At 51.1% G+C, this 21,774-nt stretch overlaps 2 long non-coding RNA genes across 3 annotated transcripts; both read left to right on the top strand.

Moving 5' to 3' along the window:
- The first annotated feature begins 1,563 nt into the window (after positions 1 to 1,563).
- Positions 1,564 to 19,959, top strand: LOC117097837. The gene is made up of 2 exons (XR_004443072.1): positions 1,564 to 1,710; positions 19,663 to 19,959. It is a non-coding gene; the product is annotated as an uncharacterized LOC117097837 (long non-coding RNA).
- LOC117097838 lies at positions 3,412 to 9,537 on the top strand. 2 transcript variants are annotated; one of them, XR_004443074.1, is made up of 3 exons: positions 3,412 to 3,738; positions 5,478 to 5,579; positions 9,420 to 9,537. It is a non-coding gene; the product is annotated as an uncharacterized LOC117097838 (long non-coding RNA). The 2 variants fall into 2 exon arrangements; XR_004443073.1 differs by lacking the exon at positions 3,412 to 3,738 and adding an exon at positions 3,753 to 4,116.
- Positions 19,960 to 21,774: the final 1,815 nt, after the last annotated feature.

Genomic DNA, 21,774 nt, shown 5'->3' on the forward strand with positions numbered 1-21,774 from the left:
CCTGGTTCTGGACGGCCCCTCTGCCCGGGGCTGAGCCGGCTGCCCTGTGGTCAGGGCATGGGGCTGGAGGGTCAGGGGGAGGTGGGCTCTGGCTCCCTTCCTCCCAGACCCCTCAGTGTGGCCGTGCAGGGCAGAGCCAGGGGAGGGAAGGGGAAGCTGGCCCCCCGGGGTGAAGCCTGGATTGTGGGGTGCCATGGAGGGCAGTGCCTATGAGTCCCTTTTGTTCAGGAGTAGGGGTTGTTTGGGGGAAAGGCCTGTTTCCCCTGGGCCATGTGGCCAGATCTAGAGGCCCCTTGCAAGCCTGAGATGATCTGGATCCTGGGCTCCAGGAGGGGGCCAGGCCACGGGTGAGAGGGCCTTGAGTGACTTAAAATGAATTGAGTCCCCTTGGAGCTCCTGTCCCCACCCCTTTCCTGACTCCCAGCCCTGAGCCCCTTCTCCTGTCTGCCAGCCTGTCCTGGGCGCCTTGTTCCCGTAAGGAGCTGTGGGGTTGTGATTTCCACGCGGGTTCCTCTGCAGGGGCTTCACCACAGCCCAGGACAGGCCGGGGACCCCAGGAAGGCCTGGCATGTTTTCTCCAGGGCGGCCACAGCAGCTGGCTGCTACACTAGTCTCCTCTGTCCCTGCAGAAGCTGTGCGGGGAGGGGCTGCAAATTTGCTGACCTCAGGAATGTGGGGCTTCATTTCTGCGGGACGCTCCTTTTCTAGAAGGTTCCTCTCAAACTGGCAAGGGCTGACTTCTGAGGTCTCTGTCATTGGGACCAACGCTTAAGCCAGAGGGTGCGGTGGGAGGCAGGGGTGCAGGAGCAGCCTCGGGTTCCTGGATGAATCTGTTTTATTCTGTTTTATCCATTGTAGCCCTGGGGGCAGCTCTGCGCAGCCGGGAGCCATCAGTGCCCCTGGGCAGGGCCAGTGCCAGCGCCCCTTGCAGGAAGTTCCCAAAGCACCCCTCTTTCTGGACAAAGGGGACTCACAGGTGCTGCCCACCATGGCACCCCACAATCCAGGCTTCACCACGGAAGGGGGCAGCTTCCCCTTCCCTCCCCTGGCTCTGCCCTGCACGGCCACACTGAGGGGCCCGGGAGGGAGGAAACTAGAGCCCGCCTCAGCCTGACCCTCCAGCCCCATGCCCTGACCAGAGTGGCCAGCTCAGCCCCGGGCACAGAGGCCGTCCAGAACCAGGGGCCCCAGGCCTCTCTCCCCACTCCTGAGGCCCAGACTCCTATCACGTCCTCAGGGGCTCTCGGGTTCTGAGCTTGCTCTTGCTGTGTCCTGCATGCCTGCCTTATTCCCTCGGCCGGCACGTGGGCCCCTCCTCCGTCTGTGCTCCCTGGTGCAGCAGTGCGGCTCTAGGAGTCCGGGTGGAGCCTGACTGAAGGTCTGGAGAAAGGGGAGGAGGAGGCTCAGGGACAGTGGCAGAGAGAGGCCCACAGTGGATTTCCTTCCGCCAACAGGCACCCGGGGCTAGAGCGTGTGCTTCTGAGAGCTCGCAGGGCAAGGTGGGAGGACCACGCGGAGGCCCAGCGTTGGGGGAGACGAGCAAACCACCCAACGGCCAAGAAAGCATGAATGGCAGAGGGCACGGCACAGGGCTGAGGGGAGCTGAGGCTGGGGAGAGCCCGGCGGAGAGCCCGGCAGGGAGATGGCGTTTACCTGCACCCTGGAGTGGGACCAGCCATGCCAGGCAGGCAGACTGCCGCTTCCTCGAGGGTAGGGGGGAGACAGACAAATGGGGTGGGGTGATGGAGGCTGGCTAAGAAAAATTCTGGCCTGCAGTCTCAGCACCTTGGGAGGTAGAGGCGGGCAGATCACTTGAGGTCAGGAGTTCAAGACCAGCCTGACCAACATGGCGAAACTCCCTCTCTACTAAAAATACAAAAAATTAGCTAGGCAGGGTGGCATGTGCCTCGTAATCCCAGCTACTTGGGAGGGTGAGGCAGAATTGCTCGAACCCGGGAGGCAGAGGTTGCAGTGAGCTGAGATCGTACCACTGCACTCCAGCCTGGGCAACAGACTCCCATCTCAGGAAAAAAAAAAAAAAAAAGGCCGGGCGCGGTGGCTCAAGCCTGTAATCCCAGCACTTTGGGAGTCCGAGATGGGCGGATCACGAGGTCAGGAGATCGAGACCATCCTGGCTAACACGGTGAAACCCCATCTCTACTAAAAATACAAAAAAACTAGCCAGGCGAGGTGGCGGGCGCCTGTAGTCCCAGCTACTCGGGAGGCTGAGGCAGGAGAATGGCGTAAACCCGGGAGGCGGAGCTTGCAGTGAGCTGAGATCTGGCCACTGCACTCCAGCCTGGGCGACAGAGCGAGACTCTGCCTCAAAAAAAAAAAAAAAAAAGCAAAGTGGGGACGGAAGAGCTGGCCCAGGTGGCATAAGGGACCCACTTTCCCGGCACACTGGATAGGGCACATCTGAGCCCCACTGGGCTGTTGGGGCACTTAGTGTTTCTGAAGGCAAGAGTTCTGTTTCGTGACTTAGAATTCTCTCCAGATACTGCCTCTAGATGGTTCTTTCTCTGGACTCTCCATCTGACAGTGAAGATCCTGGACCCGAAATGAGGGCCAGAGATCTAGGATGAAAACCACCCATCTCAAAACGTGCCCTCTGGATTTTAATTTATGTAACCAAGATGTGTAGTGGGCTCTACCGTCTAGGTTTTTTGTTGTTGCTGTTTGAGAAGGAGTTTCACTCTTGTTGCCCAGGCTGTGAGTGCAGTGGCGTGATCTCGGCTCACTGCAACCTCAGCCTCCCAAGTAGCTGGGATTACAGACACCCCCTACCATGCCCAGCTAATTTTTTTTTTTTTTTGAGATGGAGTCTCGCTGTGTTGCCCAGGCTGGAGTGCAGTGGCACAATCTCGGCTCACTGCAAGCTCTGCCTCCCGGGTTCACGCCATTCTCCTGCCTCAGCTTCCCAAGTAGCTGGGACTACAGGCGCCTGCCAGTACGCCCGGCTAATTTTTTTTTGTATTTTTAGTAGAGACGGGGTTTCACTGTGTTAGCCAGGATTGTCTTGGTCTCCTGACCTCGTGATCCACTTGCCTCAGCCTCCCAAAGTGCTGGGATTACAGGTGTGAGCCCCCATCCCCGGCCAATTTTTGTATTTTAGTAGAGGCAGGGTTTTGCCATGTTGATCATACTGTTCTCAAACTCGTGACCTCAGGTGATCCACCGACCTTGGCCTCTCAAAATGTTGGGATTACAGGTGTGAGCCACCATATCTGACCTTTTTGTTTTTTTCTTCTGTAGAGACAGGGTCTTGCTCTGCCACCCAGGCTGGAGTGTAGTGGTGCTATTACAGCTCACTGCAGTCTTGAACTCCTGGGTTCAGGCAATCCTCCTGCCTCAGCTTTCTGAGTAGTTGGGGCTACAGGCACGTGCTACCATGCCTGGCTAATTTTTTCTATTCTTTCTTTTTGTAGAAATAGGGTCTCACTCTGTTGCTCAGGCTGGTCTCAAACTCCTGAGCTCAAGTGATTCTCCTGCCTCAAGCCTCCCAAAGCACTGGGATTGCAGGTGTGAGATGCTGCACCTGGCCATCTAAATTTGTGCCAGTGAACTCTGTGATGTTTCCATGACACAAAGTCACCTTATGATGCATTTTTCAGACCATAGCCTGTCGTTAAGTGAGGCACTTAACTGGAGGAGGGTGTGTGCTGGGCTGGGGTCCCTGGGGCCAGTGCAGGGAGCTCCAGGGCTGGTCAGGAGCAGACAGGAGCCAGGGGAGCCAAGGTCAGAGCCTTTCCAGGGGTTTCCAGGGGAAAGGCAGGGCACGGTGGGGAAATGGCTTGGGGCTGGTCAGTCTGAGTAATTCCAGTGGGCTCTGGGACCTTTGCTGTCCCTGGTTGTTTGGTGCTTGGCCCTTGGTGACTGAGGGCAGGGGACATGAGCTTGTGCTGTGAGAGTTAGATAAGGAGGTGGTTCAGAGGCGGACTCTGGAGGGCAGGGAAGATGGAAACTATGTAGCTGTTAGTTTGGCCCTGTGATTAATGGATGCCAAATGGACAAATGCCACATCTAAGAAAACACAGAACACCAGCCTTGTGTCCAAGGCTCTGTGCCCGGAAGCCACTCCCTCTGAAGCCACCGCCCCGGGGACACGTCTCAGATGTGAGCTGTGCTCAGGCTCATTCTGGTCCCAGGGCTGGGCCCATGTTGTGGGGCGGGGGGCGGCTCCTCCCTGAGCAGGGCTGATCCCGCCGTACTCCACCTCGCTGGTGGTCTCCCAGGGTGGGTGCAGGGAGTTCAGGGAAGACTGTGGATGACTTGGGGGCATGGGTTGTGTGAGGCACGCTGGCCTGGATAAAAGAGGTTTGGTCAAAATCGTGGGTGGGTGAGGATGGACATGCCAGGCAGGGCCCACGGTGGCCCCTGGAGGCTGCCTGTCTGCTGGGGTTCACAGGTGGGGCCCCACCCTCTAGACCAGGGTGCCAAGCCCTGCATCTCCATCTGGGCTGGGGGTAGGTCCTGCCTGTCAGAGGACTCTGGCATGGCAGCCACCGGGGAGACAGGACGACGAGCAGAACACCGAGGCCACGGAGACCCTCAGGTGCATGTACCACCTGCAGGCGACACCCTGCTGCGGAGCCCTGGGGCCTGGGACGCTCTGCCCCACCTCATTTTTTTTTTTAATTTTTATTTTTGGAGACAGGGTCTCACTCTGTTGCCCACGCTGGAGTGCAGTGGCACGATCTCGGCTCACTGCAGCCTCCGCTTCCTGGGTTCAAGCGATTCTCCTGCCTCAGCCTCCTGAGTAGCTGAGATTACACGCGCCCGCCACCACACCTGGCTAATTTTTGTATTTGCAGTAGAGATGGGGTTTCACCATGTTGTCCAGGCTGGTCTCGAGCTCCTGACCTCAAGTGATCCGCCCGCCTCACCCTCCCGAAGTGCTGGGATTACATGCGTGAGCCGGCCAGCCCCACCTCTTTTTTTTTTTTTTTTTTTTTTTTGAGACGGAGTCTTGCTCTGCCACCCAGGCTGGAGTGCAGTGGCCGGATCTCAGCTCACTGCAAGCTCCGCCTCCCGGGTTTACACCATTCTCCTGCCTCATCCTCCGAGTAGCTGGGACTACAGGCGCCCGCCTCGTCGCCCGGCTAGTTTTTTGTATTTTTAAGTAGAGACAGGGTTTCACCGTATTAGCCAGGATGGTCTCGATCTCCTGACCTCGTGATCCGCCCGTCTCGGCCTCCCAAAGTGCTGGGATTACAGGCTTGAGCCACCGCGCCCGGCCTAGCCCCACCTCTTGAGGAATGATGAGACTCTTCTAATGCAGTCGCCAACAACCAGTGCTGCTGAGGCTTCCGGGGACATACAGGACAAGATCCTCCCCCTCAAAGCCAGGCTCTGGCTGGGAGGCAGAGGAATTCTTTTCATGCTGCCTAATCTCAGCCACATTGAGTGTGCTTTTTGCTGAAGGAGCCGCCAAAAACAGTCAACCCAAACCGTTAATGCAAAGCTATTGCCAGCAGGATTCCATACACGAGAGTTCTGATGATAGGGAAGCAAGCTCCCATTGGGCCGCAGAGAACAATCGCGGACCTTGTTCTCCTCGTCTCTGCTCCCGGCGCTCCGTGAGCAGACCCGCGTACGGGGGGATTGCTGGCCGGACCCGACAGCCTCCCGTGGTTAGATACTATCATCTTTTCTGTCTCCCACGAGGGAGGACGACGGCCTATCTGATGAAAAGCCGGTCTCCTGCTGAGGATGGATGCGCAGCAGGGGAGGGGACTCCTGCCAAGCATGCCGGGTTTTTGGGGAGAAGCATCTGGAGACTGTCTGGCCCTGGTTTCACTGTCTGGACTCTGGTTGGGAAGGGAGGCAGCCCCTTGTGCAAGGATGATCAGAGGCTCTAGGGCATCCATCACTGGCTGGCCCTATCGGGGTGCACAGTTAGGGGATGCATGCAGGCCTGGGGAGAGCACGGCAAAGGGTCCAGAACTGCTGGCAAGCCTTGGACGAGTCAAAGGAGGCATATTCAGGACTCCCCTGGTCCCGGGGAGGTCACTGTTCAACTCTTGGTGAGCTCAAAAACAGCCCAGAATGGCCGGGTGTGGCGGTTCACACCTGTAATCCCAGCGCTTCGGGAGGCCGAGGCGGGCGGATCACTTGAGATCAGGAGCTTGAGACCAGCCTGGCCAACATGGTGAAACTAAAAATACAAAAATCAGTTGGGCGTGGTGGCACGCACCAGTAATCCCAGCTACTTAGGAGGCTGAGGCGTAAGAATCACCTGAATCTGGGAGATGGAGGTTGCAGCGAGCTGAGATCGTGCCACTGCACTCCAGCCTGGGCAACAGAGTGAGACTCGGTCTCAAAAAAAAAAAAAAAAAGAAAGAAAAAGTAATTACTGAAAGCCCCAAAGAGCTTTTGTGTGTGTGAATTATATCCAAGGCTGGCTACATAAATAATTTTCAGGGCCTAGTGCAAAATGAAAAATGAGAAACAAAGTGTTGTGAAAGGTGCTAAAGTAGAAAGCTTTGCTCTTTCTCCACCATCCCTTTTTCCTTCTCTCCTTCCTCTCCTAGCTTGTCATGGTGGTTCTGTTTGCTACTTTGTGTCATTCTAAGTAAAGAACAAGAAACGTTTAAAAGGCCGGGCGCGGTGGCTCAAGCCTGTAATCCCAGCACTTTGGGAGGCCGAGACGGGCGGATCACGAGGTCAGGAGATCGAGACCATCCTGGCTAATACGGTGAAACCCCGTCTCTACTAAAAATACAAAAACTAGCCGGGCGAGGTGGCGGGCGCCTGTAGTCCCAGCTACTTGGGAGGCTGAGGCAGGAGAATGGCGGAAACCCAGGAGGCGGAGCTTGCAGTGAGCTGAGATCCGGCCACTGCACTCCAGTCCGGGCGACAGAGCGAGACTCCGCCTCAAAAAAAAAAAAAAAAAAAAAGAAACGTTTAAAATATTAACATACATTTTACAAATTTTACAATTCATCTTTGTTTTTTTTGAGGCGAGTCTCGCTCTGTCACCCAGGCTGGAGTGCAGTGGCACGATCTTGGCTCACTGCAAGCTCCGCCGCCCAGCTTCACGCCATTCTCCTGCCTCAGCCTCCCGAGTAGCTGGGATTACAGGCGCCCGCCACCACGCCGACTAATTTTTTTTTTTTGGATTTTTAGTAGAGACGGGGTTTCATCATGTTGGCCAGGCTGATCTTGAACTCCTGGCCTCATGATCCACCCGCCTCAGCTTCCCAAACTGCTGGGATTACGGGTGTGAGCCACCACACTCGGCCTCTTTTTTTTTTTTTTTTTGAGATGGAATCTAACTCTGTTGCGCAGGCTGCAGTGCAGTGGTGCAATCTTGGTTCACTGCAACCTCCACCTCCAGGTTCAAGCTATTCTCCTGCCTCAGACTTCCGAGTAGCTGGGATTATAGGAGTGTGCCACCACGCCCGGCTGAGTTTTGTATGTTTAGTGGAGACGGGGTTTCACTATGTTGGCCAGGCTGGTCTTGAACTCCTGACCTCAAGTGACCCACCCGCCTCGGCCTCATAAAGTGCTGGGATTACAGGCGTGAGCCACCGCGCCCAGCCTTGTCTGGCCTCTTTCTTGGAAGTTACACTGCACCGGAATGTGATTGACTGGGGAGAGACCGTTTCATCCACCATTGCTGGGACCAGTGCTGGGAGGGGTTCTGGGTTCTAGAGCTGGTCCCTCCAGTTCTGATCCCGGTCGTCAGCAACTGGCCAATTTGTGCCCTGGACGAATGGGCAGAAAATCAATGGTTTTGCTCTGCTGACGAAAGTGCTCCTGACAACTCCCGTGCCAGAGACCAATAAAGCCCCACGGACACAATTATTTACTATAAAGATGTAGCTATTGATTGAGCAGTTATGAGGATGCAGTGCAGCAAGGCAGTGACCTCAGGTGGCTCCAGAAGGTAATGGAAAAGCCTGGCTGTTTTTCTTTCTCATTTGTAAACATTTTAAAACCTTTTTCTGGCCAGGTGCAGTGGCTCATGCCTATAATCCCAGCACTTTGGGAGGCCAAGGCAAGCAGATCACCTGAGGTCAGAAGTTCAAGACCAGCCGGACCAACACGGTGAAACCCAACTCTACTAAAAATATAAAAATTAACTGGACATCGTGGCAGACACCTGCAGTCCCAGCTACTCGGGAGGCTGAGGCAGGAGAATGGCATGAACCCAGGAGGTGGAGCTTGCGGGGAGTCGAAATCACACCACTGCACTCCAGCCTGGGCGACAGAGCGAGACTCCGTCTCAAAACAAAAACAAAAACCTTTTTCTTATGAAGTGCAGTTGACTGTGTGACCAACACAGGTTTGAACTGCATGGGTCCACTTAGACACGGCATCTTTTTTTTTCTTTCTCTTTTTTCTTTTTTTAAGACAGAATCTTACTCTGTCGCCGAGGCTGGAGTATAGCGGCTCAATCTCGGCTCACTGCAAACTCTGACTCCCGGGTTCAAGTGCTTCTCCTGGCTCAGCCTCCTGAGTAACTGAGATTACAGGCGTCCGCCACCATGCCCGGCTGAGTTTTGTATTTTTGGTAGAGATGGGTTTCACCATGTTGGCCAGGCTGGTCTTGAACTCCTGACCTCAGGTGATCTGCATGCCTTGGCCTCCCAAAGTGTTGAGATTACAGGTGTGAGTCACCATGCCCAGTCACATTTTTTCTTTTCTTCTTCTTCTTTTTTTTTTGAGACAAGGTCTTCTTGTTGCCCAGGCTGGAGTGCAGTGGCACAATCTCAGCTCACTGCGGCCTCGACTTCCCTAGGCTCAGGCGATCCTCCCACCTTAGCTTCCCAAGTAGCTGGGACTATAGGCACCTGCCAGTACACCCAGGTAACTTTTGTATGTTTTGTAGTGACAGGGTCTTGCTACATTGTCCAGGCTGGTCCTGAACTCCTGGCTTCAAGCAATCTTCCTGCCTCGGCCTTCCAAAGTGTTGGGATTATAGGCATGAGTCACTGTGCCCAGCCTCAAAGAATACCAGTGTTTTTTTTGTTTGTTTTTGTTTTGAGACGCAGTCTTGCTCTGTCACCCAGGCTGGAATGCAGTGACGCAGTCTCAGCTCACTGCAACCTCTGCCTCCCGGGTTCAAGGGATTCTCCTGTCTCAGCCTCTTGAGTTGCTGAAATTACAGGCATGCGCCACCACGCCCAGCTAATTTTTGTATTTTTAGCAGAGATGGGGTTTTGCCTTTTTGACCAAGCTGGTCTCGAACTCCTGACCTCAGGTGATCCACCCACGTCAGCCTCCCAAAGTGTTGGGATTACAGGTATGAGCCACTGCGCCCAGCCAGATCACTGTTTTTGTTTTGATACTTTACTATCATGTGCACATCCTGTATCTCCTTGAACTTGAGCCCACGATCTTAGCATTCATTGGTGAACTGAGCGGCTGAATTCTGAAAGTTTTTGGAATGGCCTTGTTTTCCTTGTCTGCAGAATGAAACTCCAGCTGCCGGCGGGCTTCAGGCAGAGTCATCCTATCGAGCATCATGATTTAAGGGACGCAGAAAACTATCACTATGTGGTTACTTCAAGGTGGTACAATTAGGCGAGTGGCTCCAATAAGCCACCCATCCAGACATTCCTGGAGGAGAAGTGACCTTTGGGCTCCTCTCTGTCTTAGGTTCGGGTCACAAATGTGACTTTAGGCTTAGATGGAAAGGCACCCTCGTCTTCAAGCCCACGTCGCTGCCATCGGCATGTCACGTTCGTCAAGAGGAATACGTGCAATTAATAAAGGAGACAGGGCTGGCGGGAGCCAATTATAACAAACACGTCAGATGCCAATAGCGCTGCACAAACACGCTTCCCATTGATTCCTGACCATCATTTTTGGCATCTGTGCCTCTCAGGGCCTGCTTTCTGCCCCTTCAGGGACCTTGGTAAAATGTCAGTTGCTGTGCCTTTCCCGAGCGTGCACACTTTCACCGTGTCTGCTCTGCGGTACACCTGGGTAGTGGGTACAGAGAAACAAGGGGGTGCTTTCTGCCGCCAGTTTTGCTTTGTTTGACTCTTCCCTGGTGCACAATGAAAGACTTAAAAGCAGTGTAGGCCGGGTGCAGTGGTTCACGCCTGTAATCCCAGCACTTTGGGAGGCTGAGGCAGGCAGATCACTTGAGGTCAGGAGTTCGAGACCAGCCCAGCCAACACAACAAAATCCTGTTTCTACTAAAAATACAAAAATTAGCCGGGTGTGGTAGTACATGTCTGTAGGCTCAGCTACTTGGGAGGCTCAGGCAGGAGAATTGCTTGAACCTGGGAGGCAGAGGTTGCCATGAGCCTAGACCACGCCACTGCACTCCAGCCTGGGTAACAGGGTGAGACTCCATCTCAAAAAAAAGCAGTGTAGGCCAGTCATGGTGGGTCACGCCTGTAATCCCAACATTTTTTTTTTTTTTTTTCTTGAGACGGAGTCTCGCTCTGTTGCCCAGGCTGGAGTGCAGTGGCCAGCCTAGGTAACATAGTGAGACCCCCATCTCTACAAAAAATAAATTAGCCGGGCATGGTGTGTGCCGGGCATGGTGTGTGCCTACACTCCCAGCTACTCGGGAGGCTGAGGCAGGAGGATCACTTAAGACCCTGTCTCAAAAAAAAAATAATGAATAATAAATAAAGATTAAAAAAAAAAAGAAGTGGGCTGGGCACAGTGGCTCATGCCTGTAATCCCAGCACGTTGGGAGGCCAAGGTGGTGGATTACAAGGTCAGAAGATCGACGCTTACGATCTTAGCTCACTGCAACCTCTGCCTCCTGGGTTCAAACAATTCTCCTGCCTCAGCCTCCCGTGTAGCTGGGATTACAGGCGCCCGCCGCCATGCCCGGCTAATTTTTGTATTTTTAGTAGAGACAGGGTTTCGCCGTGTTGGCCAGGCTGGTCTCAAACTCCTGGCCTCAGGTGATCTGCCCACCTTGGCCCCCCAAAGCGCTGGGATTACAGACGCAAGCCACCGCGCCCAGCTATTCTGTCTTTTTCTACAAGCCAGCACAGCTCACACTGTATCTGCACATCACATCTCCCAGGTTTTTTCGTCTTTGCAAACAAGTCCCAGGAATGCTACTTGTTGCTTGATGACGGTGCAACCTAGATTTTCCCTCCTTTACCCTCTGATCAGTAAGAGCACGTCTTTCTTTTTTTTTTGGTGGCAGGGGATGGAATCTTGCTCTGTCACCCAGGCTGGAGTGCAGTGGCGCAATCTCGGCTCACTGCAACCTACATCTCCTGGATTCAAGCGGTTTTCCTGCCTCAGCCTCCCAAGTAGCTGGGATCACAGGCACGTGCCACCACACTTAGCTAATTATTATTATTATTATTTTTTTGAGATGGATTGGGAAGCTGAGGCGGGTGGATCACGAGGTCAGAAGATTGAGACCCCGTCACTACTAAAAATACAAAAAATTAGCTGGGGGTGGTGGCGGGTGCCTGTAGTCCCAGCTACTCGGGAGGCTGAGGCAGAATGACATGAACCTGGGAGGTGGAGCTTGCAGTGAGCCAAGATCATGCCACTGCACTCCAGCCTGGGTGACAGAGTAAGACTCTGTCTCAAAAAAAAAAAAAAAAAAAAAAGAATAAAAGAAAATCAGTTTGCAATTGATCATTTGGAATTTGAAATCACAGGCTCAAGCAATTCTCTCACTTCAGCCTCCCAAGTAGCTGGGACTACAAGTGCACACTACCACGCCTGGCTAAAGTTTAACTGTTTTTAAGAAATGAGGGCTTGCCATGTTGCCCAGGTTGGTCTCAAACTCCTGGGCTCAAGAGATCCTCTTGTCTTGGCTTCCCAAGGTGCTGGGATTATAGGTGTGAGCCACCATACCCAGCCTGAGTCTTATTTTCTTGTTTTTTAGACCGAGTCTTGCTCTGTCGCCTGGCCTTGAGTGCAATGGCGTGATCTTGGCTCACTGCAATCTCTGACTCCTGGGTTCAAGTGATTCTCCTGCCTCAGCCTCTTGAGTAACTGGGATTATAGGTGTGCGCCACCATGCCCGGCTAATTTTTGTATTTTAGTAGAGACAGGGTTTCACCATGTTGGCCAGGCTGGTCTTAAACTCCTGACCTTAGGTGATCCACCCGCCTCGGCCTACCAAATTGCTTGGATTACAGGCGTGAGCCACCGCACCTGGCCTCCTGATTCTTTTTTTGAGGGATGATTAGTAAAAATAAATGTCAGCAACTTGGGAGCAGTGCTAAACCAAGCCCTGTTTTTGCTCTACTTCCTAACCCCGAACCAAACGTAACTAAGCCAGTGGGAACCTCCACCGCGTGGATACTCCCCTCACTTCCAATTGTGAGCTCCTCAAAGATTAGGGCCATGCCGGCTCCAAAAAGCATGTGACGCATGAATGAATTTGTGAGTGGGTGCAGACAACCTGTCCACATGGGGGTCAGCTTTCCTACTAGTGAAACAAACCCCAACAAAAGATTTTTTATTTTATTTTTTTTTTTTTGAGACGGAGTCTCGCTCTATCGCCCAGGCTGGAGTGCAGTGGCTGGATCTCAGCTCACTGCAAGCTCCGCCTCCCGGGTTTACGCCATTCTCCTGCCTCAGCCTCCCGAGTAGCTGGGACTACAGGCGCCCACCACCTCGCCCGGCTAGTTTTTTGTATTTTTTAGTAGAGACGGGGTTTCACGGTGTTAGCCAGGATGGTCTCGATCTCCTGACCTCGTGATCCACCCGTCTCGGCCTCCCAAAGTGCTGGGATTACAGGCTTGAGCCACTGCGCCCGGCTGATTTTTTTTTTTTAAGGCAAGTAAAAAAGAAAAAAGAGAAAAAAGCCTCCCATAGGTTGCTTGCTTCATGTGTCCACGGAAGAGAATGGATTGCATTGAAATCCAGGAGCCTTTTCTCTGAAACCCAAGGTCTGTGAGCAGCGGAAGGTGGATGGTCAGAAAATCTGATAAAATAGTCTAATATTCAAAACAGCCAGGTTCAGTGGGCACAGCCTTGAATGGAGACGTGAGCCAGATGCTCTCAGGATGCACTGACATTGTTTCGTTATCGAGATGAGACACTAATGTTTTCGAAGAGTGATGGTGGAAGACAGCTGAAGATTTCCTGTCATTTGAGTATTTATAATCCCTCCCAGTCTCAGTCATTGCTCCTAAAAGCATCCACATCAAGATGATGATTAAATGCAAATACTTCATCAGGTGTCCCCCAGATCCCAGGGTACAGACGGGCAGCCTGCAGGTACCTTCCACCCTGCACAGAGGGAGCGTCGAAGCGGCAACCCAGGCTGGACCAAAGGAGGACACGCCCAGCGTTCTCTCGGGGATCCCTTGATAAGGAGGAACAAGATCCATCCATAACTGGATTGAGCTTTTCCTTAGGAATTCAGCTCCATCCACCTGTAACAAAAAACCCAATTGAGGGCCGGGCACGGTGGTTCACACCTGTCATCCCAGCACTTTGGGAGGCCGAGGCAGGTGGATCAGGAGGTCAAGAGATCGAGACCAGCCTGGCCAACATAGTGAAGCCCCCGTCTCTACTAAAAATACAAAACTTAGCCGGGTGTGATGGCACGTGCCTGTGGCCCCAGCTACTCAGGTGGCTGAGGCGGGAGGATTGCTTGAGTTTGGGAGGTTGAGGCTGCAGTGAGCCAAGATCGCGCCACTGCACTCCAGCCTGGGTGACAAAGTGAGACGGTATCAAAAAAAAAAAAAAAAAAAAGGAAAGACAAACAAGCTATTTAGACGAAATAATATGTTATTTATAAAAGTCTGAAACCAGGCTGGGCGCGGTGGCTCATGCCTATAATCCCAGCACTTTGGGCGGTCGAGGTTGGAGGATCTCTTGAGCTAAAGGGTTCAAGATCAATCTGGGCAACATCGCAAAATCCTTTCTCTGCAAAAAATACAAAAATTAACCAGGTGTGGTGGCGTGTGCCTGTAGTCCCCACTACTTGAGATTCTGAGATGGGAAGATCACTAGAGCCCAGGAGGCAGAGGTTGCAGTGAGCCGAGATCACACCCGTGCACTCCACTCCAGCCTGGGTAACAGAGCGAGACCCTGTCTCAAAAAAAAAAAAAAAGAAAAGAAAAGAAACACAAAGTCTGAAACCAAATTGCAACCTGTGCATCTTATGCAAATTGTACAGAAGTTGTACGCTACTGATTACACTGAGTAGCTTTATGCACTCCCTGTAGGGTTACCCTTGGGAATTTCCGATTGGAAACCCATCGAGGCAGCTCTGATTTCGCTGATAACTCCATCACTCTTCTCCGCCTTCTCAACCATCGCTTGGCAGTTGGCCCATCCGTACTTGGCTGCACGATGGCTTGACTTTGACTCAATAAACAGGAACTTTTTCACCATGAAGTCACCTCACACCAAATCTGTGTGTTCTACAGCGATTTCAATGCTAGTCAGGGAAGAAAAGTTTAACACAGACTTTACAAGAGATTGCCAGAAACAACATTTAGGTGTTTCCGTTACCATGAATTCATGTTGGAAGGTTCTGGATGCCTAGGAAAATATAATTCGACATAACTTAATCACAACTTAATTTTTTTTTTTTTTTTTGAAACGGAGTCTTGCTCTGTTGCCCAGGCTGGAGTTCTATGGTGCATTCTCGGCTCACTGCAACCTCCGCCTCCCAGGTTCAAACAATTCTCTGCGTCAGCCTCCTGAGTAGCTAGGACTACCGGGGTGCCACCATACCCGGTTAATTTTTGTGTTTTTAATAGAGATGGGGTTTCACCATGTTGGTCAGGGTGGTCTCCTGACCTCGTGATCTACCTGCCTTGGCCTCTCAAAGTGCTGGGATTACGCCTGGCTGACATAACTTAATTTTAAGAATGTAATACAGGCCAGGTGCGGTGGCTCGTGCCTGTAATCCCAGCACTCTGGGAGGCTGAGGCTGGCGGATCACTTGAGGTCAGGAGTTCAAGACCAGCCTGGCTAATATGATGAAACCCCGTCTCTACTAAAAATAAAAAAATTAGCCAGATGTGGTGGTGTGCCTGTAATCCCAGCTACTCGGGAGGCTGAGGCAGAAGAATTGCTTGAACCCGGGAGGCGGAGTTTGTAGTGAGCTGAGATCACACCACTGTACTCCAGCCTGGGCAACAGAGCAAGACTCCTTCTCAAAAAAAAAAAAAAATTACATTAAATTTTATTTTTTTTTGAGACAGGGTCTTGCTGTGTCACCCAGGTTGAAGTGCAGTGGCACAATCAAGGCTCACTGAGGCCTCAAGTTCCTGGGCTCAGGTGATCCTCCTGCCTCAGTCCCTCGTAACTACAGGTGTTCGCCAGCATGCCTGGCTAAGTTCATTTATTTTTGTGTTTTTAGAGACAGGCTCTCACACTAAGTTGCCCAGGCTGGTCTGGAACTCCTGGCTCATGTGATCTGCCTGCCCTGGTCTCCCTAAATGCTGGGATTACAGGCGTGAGCCACCACGCCCAGTCCACATGTCTTTTTTTTTTTTTTGAGACGGAGTCTCGTTCTGTAGCCCAGGCTAGAGTACAGTGGCACGATCTCGGCTCACTGCAAGCTCCGCCTCCCAGGTTCACTCCATTCTCCTGCTTCAGCCTCCCGAATAGCTGGGACTACAGGCCACCACGCCCGGCTAATTTTTTGTATTTTTAGTAGAGATGGGGTTTCACCGTGTTAGCCAGGATGGTTTCCATCTCCTGATCTCGTGATCTCCTGACCTCGTGATCTGCTGACCTCGGCCTCCCAAAGTGCTGGGATTACAGGTGTAAGCCACCATGCCTGGTCTTTTTTTTTTCTTTTTTTTGAGACAGAGTTTCATTCTTGTTGCCCAGGCTGGAGTGCAATGGCACGATCTTGGCTCACCGCAACCTCTGCCTCCTGGGTTCAGGCGATTCTCCTGCCTCAGCCTCTCAAATGGCTGGGATTACAGGCACGCGCCACTGCGCCCAGCTAATTTTGTATTTTTAGTAGAGATGGGGTTTCTCCGTGTTGGTCAGGCTGGTCTCAAACTCCCGACCTCAGGTGATCCACCCGCCTCAGCCTCCCAAAGTGCTAGGATTATAGGTGTGAGCCACCTGGCCCGGCCCTTTTAATTTTTAGTTAATTAATTATTTTTGTTTTAGAGACAGGGTCTTGCTCTGTCACTTAGGCTGGAGTAGTGATGCAATCATGGGTCATTGCAGCCTGGAACTCCTGTGCTCAAGCAATCTTCCCACCTCAGCCTCCTGAGTAGCTGGGACTACAGGGGCTCCACCATAGCTGGCTCAGGAAAGGGTGTTCTGAGGAGGAGACATTTAAGCTGAAACCTCGTGAGTGAGAAGGAGCCAGGCGTGTGTGGAGGGTTCCAGCAATATAGAACACGCTGCGCAAAGGCCCTGCGCTGGGAAAGAGCTTGAATGGTTCCCAGCACTGGAAGAAATCCAGAATGCGGGGTTTGCTGAGCTTTGGTGAGGAAGTGACAGAGGCAGGGCGTCCCAGGCCTTGCTGGGGGAGGTCCTGAGCCCGGGTTGTTGGATAAAATGTAGGACTCCCAGTACATTTTTTTTTTTTTTTTTGAGACAGAGTCTCACTCTGTCACCCAGGCTGGAGTACAGTGGTGAGATCTCGGCTCACTGCAACCTCTGCATCTCAGGTTCAAGCAGTTCTCCTGTCTCAGCCTCCCAAGCAGCTGGGATTACAGGTGCCCACCACCATGCCTGGCTAATTTTTTGTATTTTCAGTAGGGACAGGGTTTTGTCATGTTGATCAGGCTGGTCTTGAACTCCTGACCTCAGATGATCTTCCTGCCTCAGCCTCCCGAAGTGCTAGGATTACAGGCGTGAGCCACCGCACCCGGCCAATTCAAAATTTTAAAAACATTAAATGGTACTTTACATGTAGAGAAGTCGAATAAAACGTAATTTTCCCCCCATGATGTTCTTTTAGAAGTTTTTTTTTTTTTTCTTTGAGACAGGGTCTCACTCTGTCGTCCAGGCTGGAATGCAGTGGTGCCATCTTGGCTCACTGCACTCCAGCCAGCCTGGGCACCAAGAGCAAGACTCCATCTCAAAACAAAACAAAACAAAACATGAAAAACAAAAAATAGCACCCTGCCTAGGACAGTTTCATCTTACAGCACCACCGTCTTCTATGTGGTCTGAAAAAAGTTAAATTACAAGCCGGGCGGGGTGGCTCACGCCTGTAACCCCAGCACTTTGAAAGTCCAAGGTGGTGGATCACCTGAGGTCAGGAGTTTGAGACCACCCTGAACAACATGGTGAAACCCTGTCTCTACTAAAAATACCAAAATTAGCTGGGCTTGGTGGCGGGTGCCTGTAATTCCAGCTACTTGGGAGACTGAGGCAGGAGAGTCGCCTGAACTGGAATTACAGGCATGCGCCACCACGCCCGGTTAATTTTTGTATTTTTAGTGGAAACAGGATCTCACCATGTTGGCCAGCCTGGTCTCAAACTCCTGCTATACGATCCCACACCAGCATTCCTCAAAACCATCCAGGTCACCAGAAACACTGTCATAGCCCAGAGGAGCCCAGGGAGACGTGGTGACCAAAGGCAGTGTGAGGGCCTGGAGCAGAAAAATTGGGGAAGAGTAAGGAAACCTGAATAAACTACCGACTTTGGTTGGTATTGCTACTTATGTAGCAATATGGGTTTATTCTTTGTAAAAAATGCACCATACTAATATATTTTTTATTTTATTTATTTATTTATGTATTTTTGAGATGGAGTCTCGCTCTGTCGCCCAGGCTGGAGTGCAGTGGCTCGATCTCGGCTCACTGCAACCTCTGCCTCCCAGGTTCAAGTGATTCTCCTGCCTCAGCCTCCCGAGTAGCTGGGATTACAGGTGCACGCCACCTTACCCAGCCAATTTTTGTATTTTTACTAGAGATAGGTTTTAACCTTGTTGATCAGGCTGGTCGAACTCCTGACCTCAGGTGAGTCCCCTGCCTTGGCCTCCAAAAGTGCTGGGATGACAGACGTGAGCCACTGTGCCTGGCCCACACTAGTATGTTAATAATAGGGGAAACTGGGCCTAGGGCGTATGGAAACTCCATGAACGAGTTTCTCAATTTTTCTGTAAATCTAAAACTCTTCTAAAAAATAACACGTATTTAAAAATTCTATTAGATAGACAATTCTCATACCGACTTTCTGTAAAAGATTGACAAAGATTCTTCTATACTCAATTTTTACTTTTATTTATTTATTTTTTTTGAGACAGAATTTTGCTCTTGTTACCCAGACTGGAGTGCAATGGCACGATCTCAGCTCACTGCAACCTCCACCTCCTGGATTCAAGCGATCCTCTTGTCTCAGCCTCTCGAGTAGCTGGGATTACAGACGTGAGCACCACGCACCACCACTCCAGGCTAATTTTGTATTTTTAGTAGAGATGGGTTTCTCCATGTTGGCGAGTCTGGTCTCAAACTCCCGACCTCAGGTGATGCGCCCGGCTCAGCCTCCCAAACTGCTGGGATTACAGGCTTGAGCCACCGTGCCCAGCCCTTTTTCTTTTTCTTCTTTTTTTCAAGATTCGGTCTTGCTCTGTCACCCAGGCTGGAGTGCAGCGGCACAAACACAGCTCACTGCAGCCTCAACTTCCCTGGGCTCAGGTGATTGTCCCACCTCAGGCTCCCAAGTAGCTGGGACTATAGGTGAGCCACCACGCCTGGCTATTTTTTGTAGAGATGGGATTTCACCATGTTGCCCAGGCTGGTCTCAAACTCCTGAGCTCAAACAATCCACCCGCTTCCACCTCCCAAAGTGCTGGGATTACAGACATGAACCACTATGTCTGGCCCATTTTGACATTTCCAAAAAATGTATTGAATATCACATACATAGAAAGAAGTGCCTAAGCCATCAGTGTACAACTCAATGAATTTTCACAAAGGGGACCATTTACCATTGCTCAGACCAAGGAACAGAAGGTAACCAGCACCCCAGAACCCCCCTCACTCCCCTTCCTCCCCTTCCTCTGCCTACCCCCTCCTCAGCAAGGGTAACCACGACTGAACTTGTAAAGCCATGTATTTGTTCTGCTTATTTTTAAACCTTATATAAATGAATCTTAGACGATCTCACGCTGCATTTTAATAGACACCACCGTTCTCATCTCTAGGGCTTTCAGCACTTCTCAAATCTTAGAAGTTGTGAGAAAACGTATCATTCTTTTACACTCAACTGTGTCAAGCATCCTAAAGTCCCCAAACCCAGGAAAGCCAGGGATCGTCTGCAATTTGCTGTTCCCAAACCCACAAAAGCCAGAGACTGTCTGTAATATGCTGTGGCTTCACCTGTTTGCATCCAGGTTGCTCACGCCCACCTGTTCACACGTGTAAGAACCCCTTACATTAGGAAGATGGAAAACAGGCCAGGTGCAGTGGCTCAGGCTTGTAATCCTAGCACTTTGAAAGGCTCAGGCCAGGATCACTTGAGGCCAGGAGTTCAAGACCAGCATGGCCAACATGGCGAAATTCCGTCTCTACTAAAAAAGCAAAAATTAGCCTGGTGTGATAGCACATGCCTGGAACCCCAGCTACTCCGGAGGCTGAGGCAGGAAAATCGCTTGAACCCGGGAGGCGGAGGTTGTAGTGAGCAGAGATCGCGCCACTGCACTCCAGCCTGGGCAACAAGAGTGAAACTCTGTCTCAAAATAAATAAATAAATAATAAAAGTTTATCTTATTTTATTATTTAATCATAGCTTATTTTAAAATGATAATACTTGTATTGATTTGCCCACAGAGTCACTCTGGGTTGAAACAGAAAGCGGTCAGAAGCAGTTGGTTCTCTCCGTTGGGATTAGAGCTAAGAAGAAAAGAAGTCCATACAGTCACTTCTACAGTATGACAAAACGTTCCCTCTTGATCAGTCATTTTATGACTCAAGGTCACAGCTCTTGGAAAATTTTATTGTAGCTTGACAAACTCTCCATGTCAACTCCACATTATAAGATCTTTCATTTCTTTAATTAAACAACTGGAAATGGATACCATCCACGCTCTCCGATTTATGATGTCAATAAAGCCCATTAAGATCACATCCTGCTGTTGAAAAATGGGATGCCAGGGACCTGACAGGCTGTTTTTAGGTCACGGTCTTACACAATACCACTCCCCCGATCAGGTTGTTTCAAAGGCTTTCAGCCACCGACTAATAGAAAAAGAGACTTTGCATACAAGGTTTCATTCATGTTTTGCCAGGCTCCCAAATAAGCAAGATACATTTGCTAGAGTGGTCTCATACTTTTAAGTCCGTGGAAAAATCTGAAAGTGTTTTTTTCTTGAAAATTTTTTTGAAAAAAAGATAGTCTTCTTTGTACAATAACTATAGAGAAAGATGTTAAAATGTCACAACAGCGATTCCATATAAATTCAGGTTTTTTTTTTTTTTTTTTTGAGACGGAGTCTCGCTCTGTCACCCAGGCTGGAGTACAGTGGCCGGATCTCAGCTCACTGCAAGCTCCGCCTCCTGGGTTTACGCCATTCTCCTGCCTCAGCCTCCCGAGTACTGGGACTACAGGCGCCCGCCACCTCGCCCGGCTAGATTTTTGTAGATTTTTTTAGTAGAGATGGGGTTTCACCATGTTAGCCAGGATGGTCTCGATCTCCTGACCTCGTGATCCGCCCGTCTCGGCCTCCCAAAGTGCTGGGATTACAGGCTTGAGCCACCGCGCCCGGCCTTTTTTTTTTTTTTTTTTTTTGAGACAGTATCTCACTCTGTTGCCCAGGCTGGAGTGCAGTGGCGCAATTTCAGCTAACTGTAGCCTCGACCTCCTGGGCTCAAGCGATCCTCCTACCTCAGCCTCCTGAGTAGCTGGGACTACAGATAAGCTCCACCACACCAGGCTAATTTTTGCATTTTTTTTTTGTAGAGACGGGGTTTCACTCTGTAGCCCAGGTGGAACTCAAGTTTCTGGGCTCAACTGATCCTCCCTTCTCAGCCTTCCAAAGTAGTGGGATTACAGGCATGAGCCGCGGCATTCAGCCTAAATTCACTTTTTTTTTCTTTTTTCTTGAGATGGAGTTTCGCTCTTGCTGCCCAGACTGGAGTGCAGTGGCGTGATCCTGGCTCACTGCAACCTCCACCTCCCAGTTGCAAGCCTGATCAACATGGTGAAACCCCGTCTCTACTACAAATACAAAAAATTAGCTGGGCGTGGTGGCCCACGCCTGTAACCCAGCTACTCAGGAGGCTGAGGTTGCAGTGAGCTGAGATCACGCCATTGCACTCCAACCTGGTGACAAAGTGAGACTCTGTCTCAAAAAAAAAAAAAAGAAAAGAAAGAAACAATTAAGATGGCTCCTGAAAAAAAGAAGAAGAAAAAGGTGGACAAAAATCAATGTGGTTTTTTTTTTTTTTTTTTTTTTGAGACAGGGTATTGCTGTGTGGCCTAGGCTAGAGTGCAGTGGTGCGATCACGGCTCACTGCAACCTTGAACTGCTGGACTCTAGGGATCCTCCCACTGCAGCCTCTCACAGTGCTGGGATTACAGGCACACACACCACACCTAGCTGATTTTTTTGATTTTGTGGAAATGGTGTTTTGCTACGTTGCCAAGGCTGGTCTCAAACTCCTGGAATCAAGCGATCTTCCCGCCTCGGCCTCCCACAGTGCTGGGATTACAGCACTGGCATGCCTGGCGAAAATGTGATGTTAAAAGTGTTAGAAACCAATACGAGGGAAAGAATTTCCCACTTTGTGAGCCGTGGGTGTCCCCTGAGTGGAACTAGGACACCCATACAACGCTGCTGTGGCCATGAGCCCTCTGGGGCCATTTGCAGGTGAGCCCCAAGAAGGAAGGTGGTGGGAGAAATGGACACATCAAGGAAGCTTGTCTGTTAATAGTGACTGTTC

The sequence above is a fragment of the Trachypithecus francoisi genome, unplaced genomic scaffold (assembly GCF_009764315.1).
Source record: "Trachypithecus francoisi isolate TF-2019V2 unplaced genomic scaffold, Tfra_2.0 Lachesis_group15, whole genome shotgun sequence".
Lineage (NCBI taxonomy): Eukaryota > Metazoa > Chordata > Mammalia > Primates > Cercopithecidae > Trachypithecus > Trachypithecus francoisi.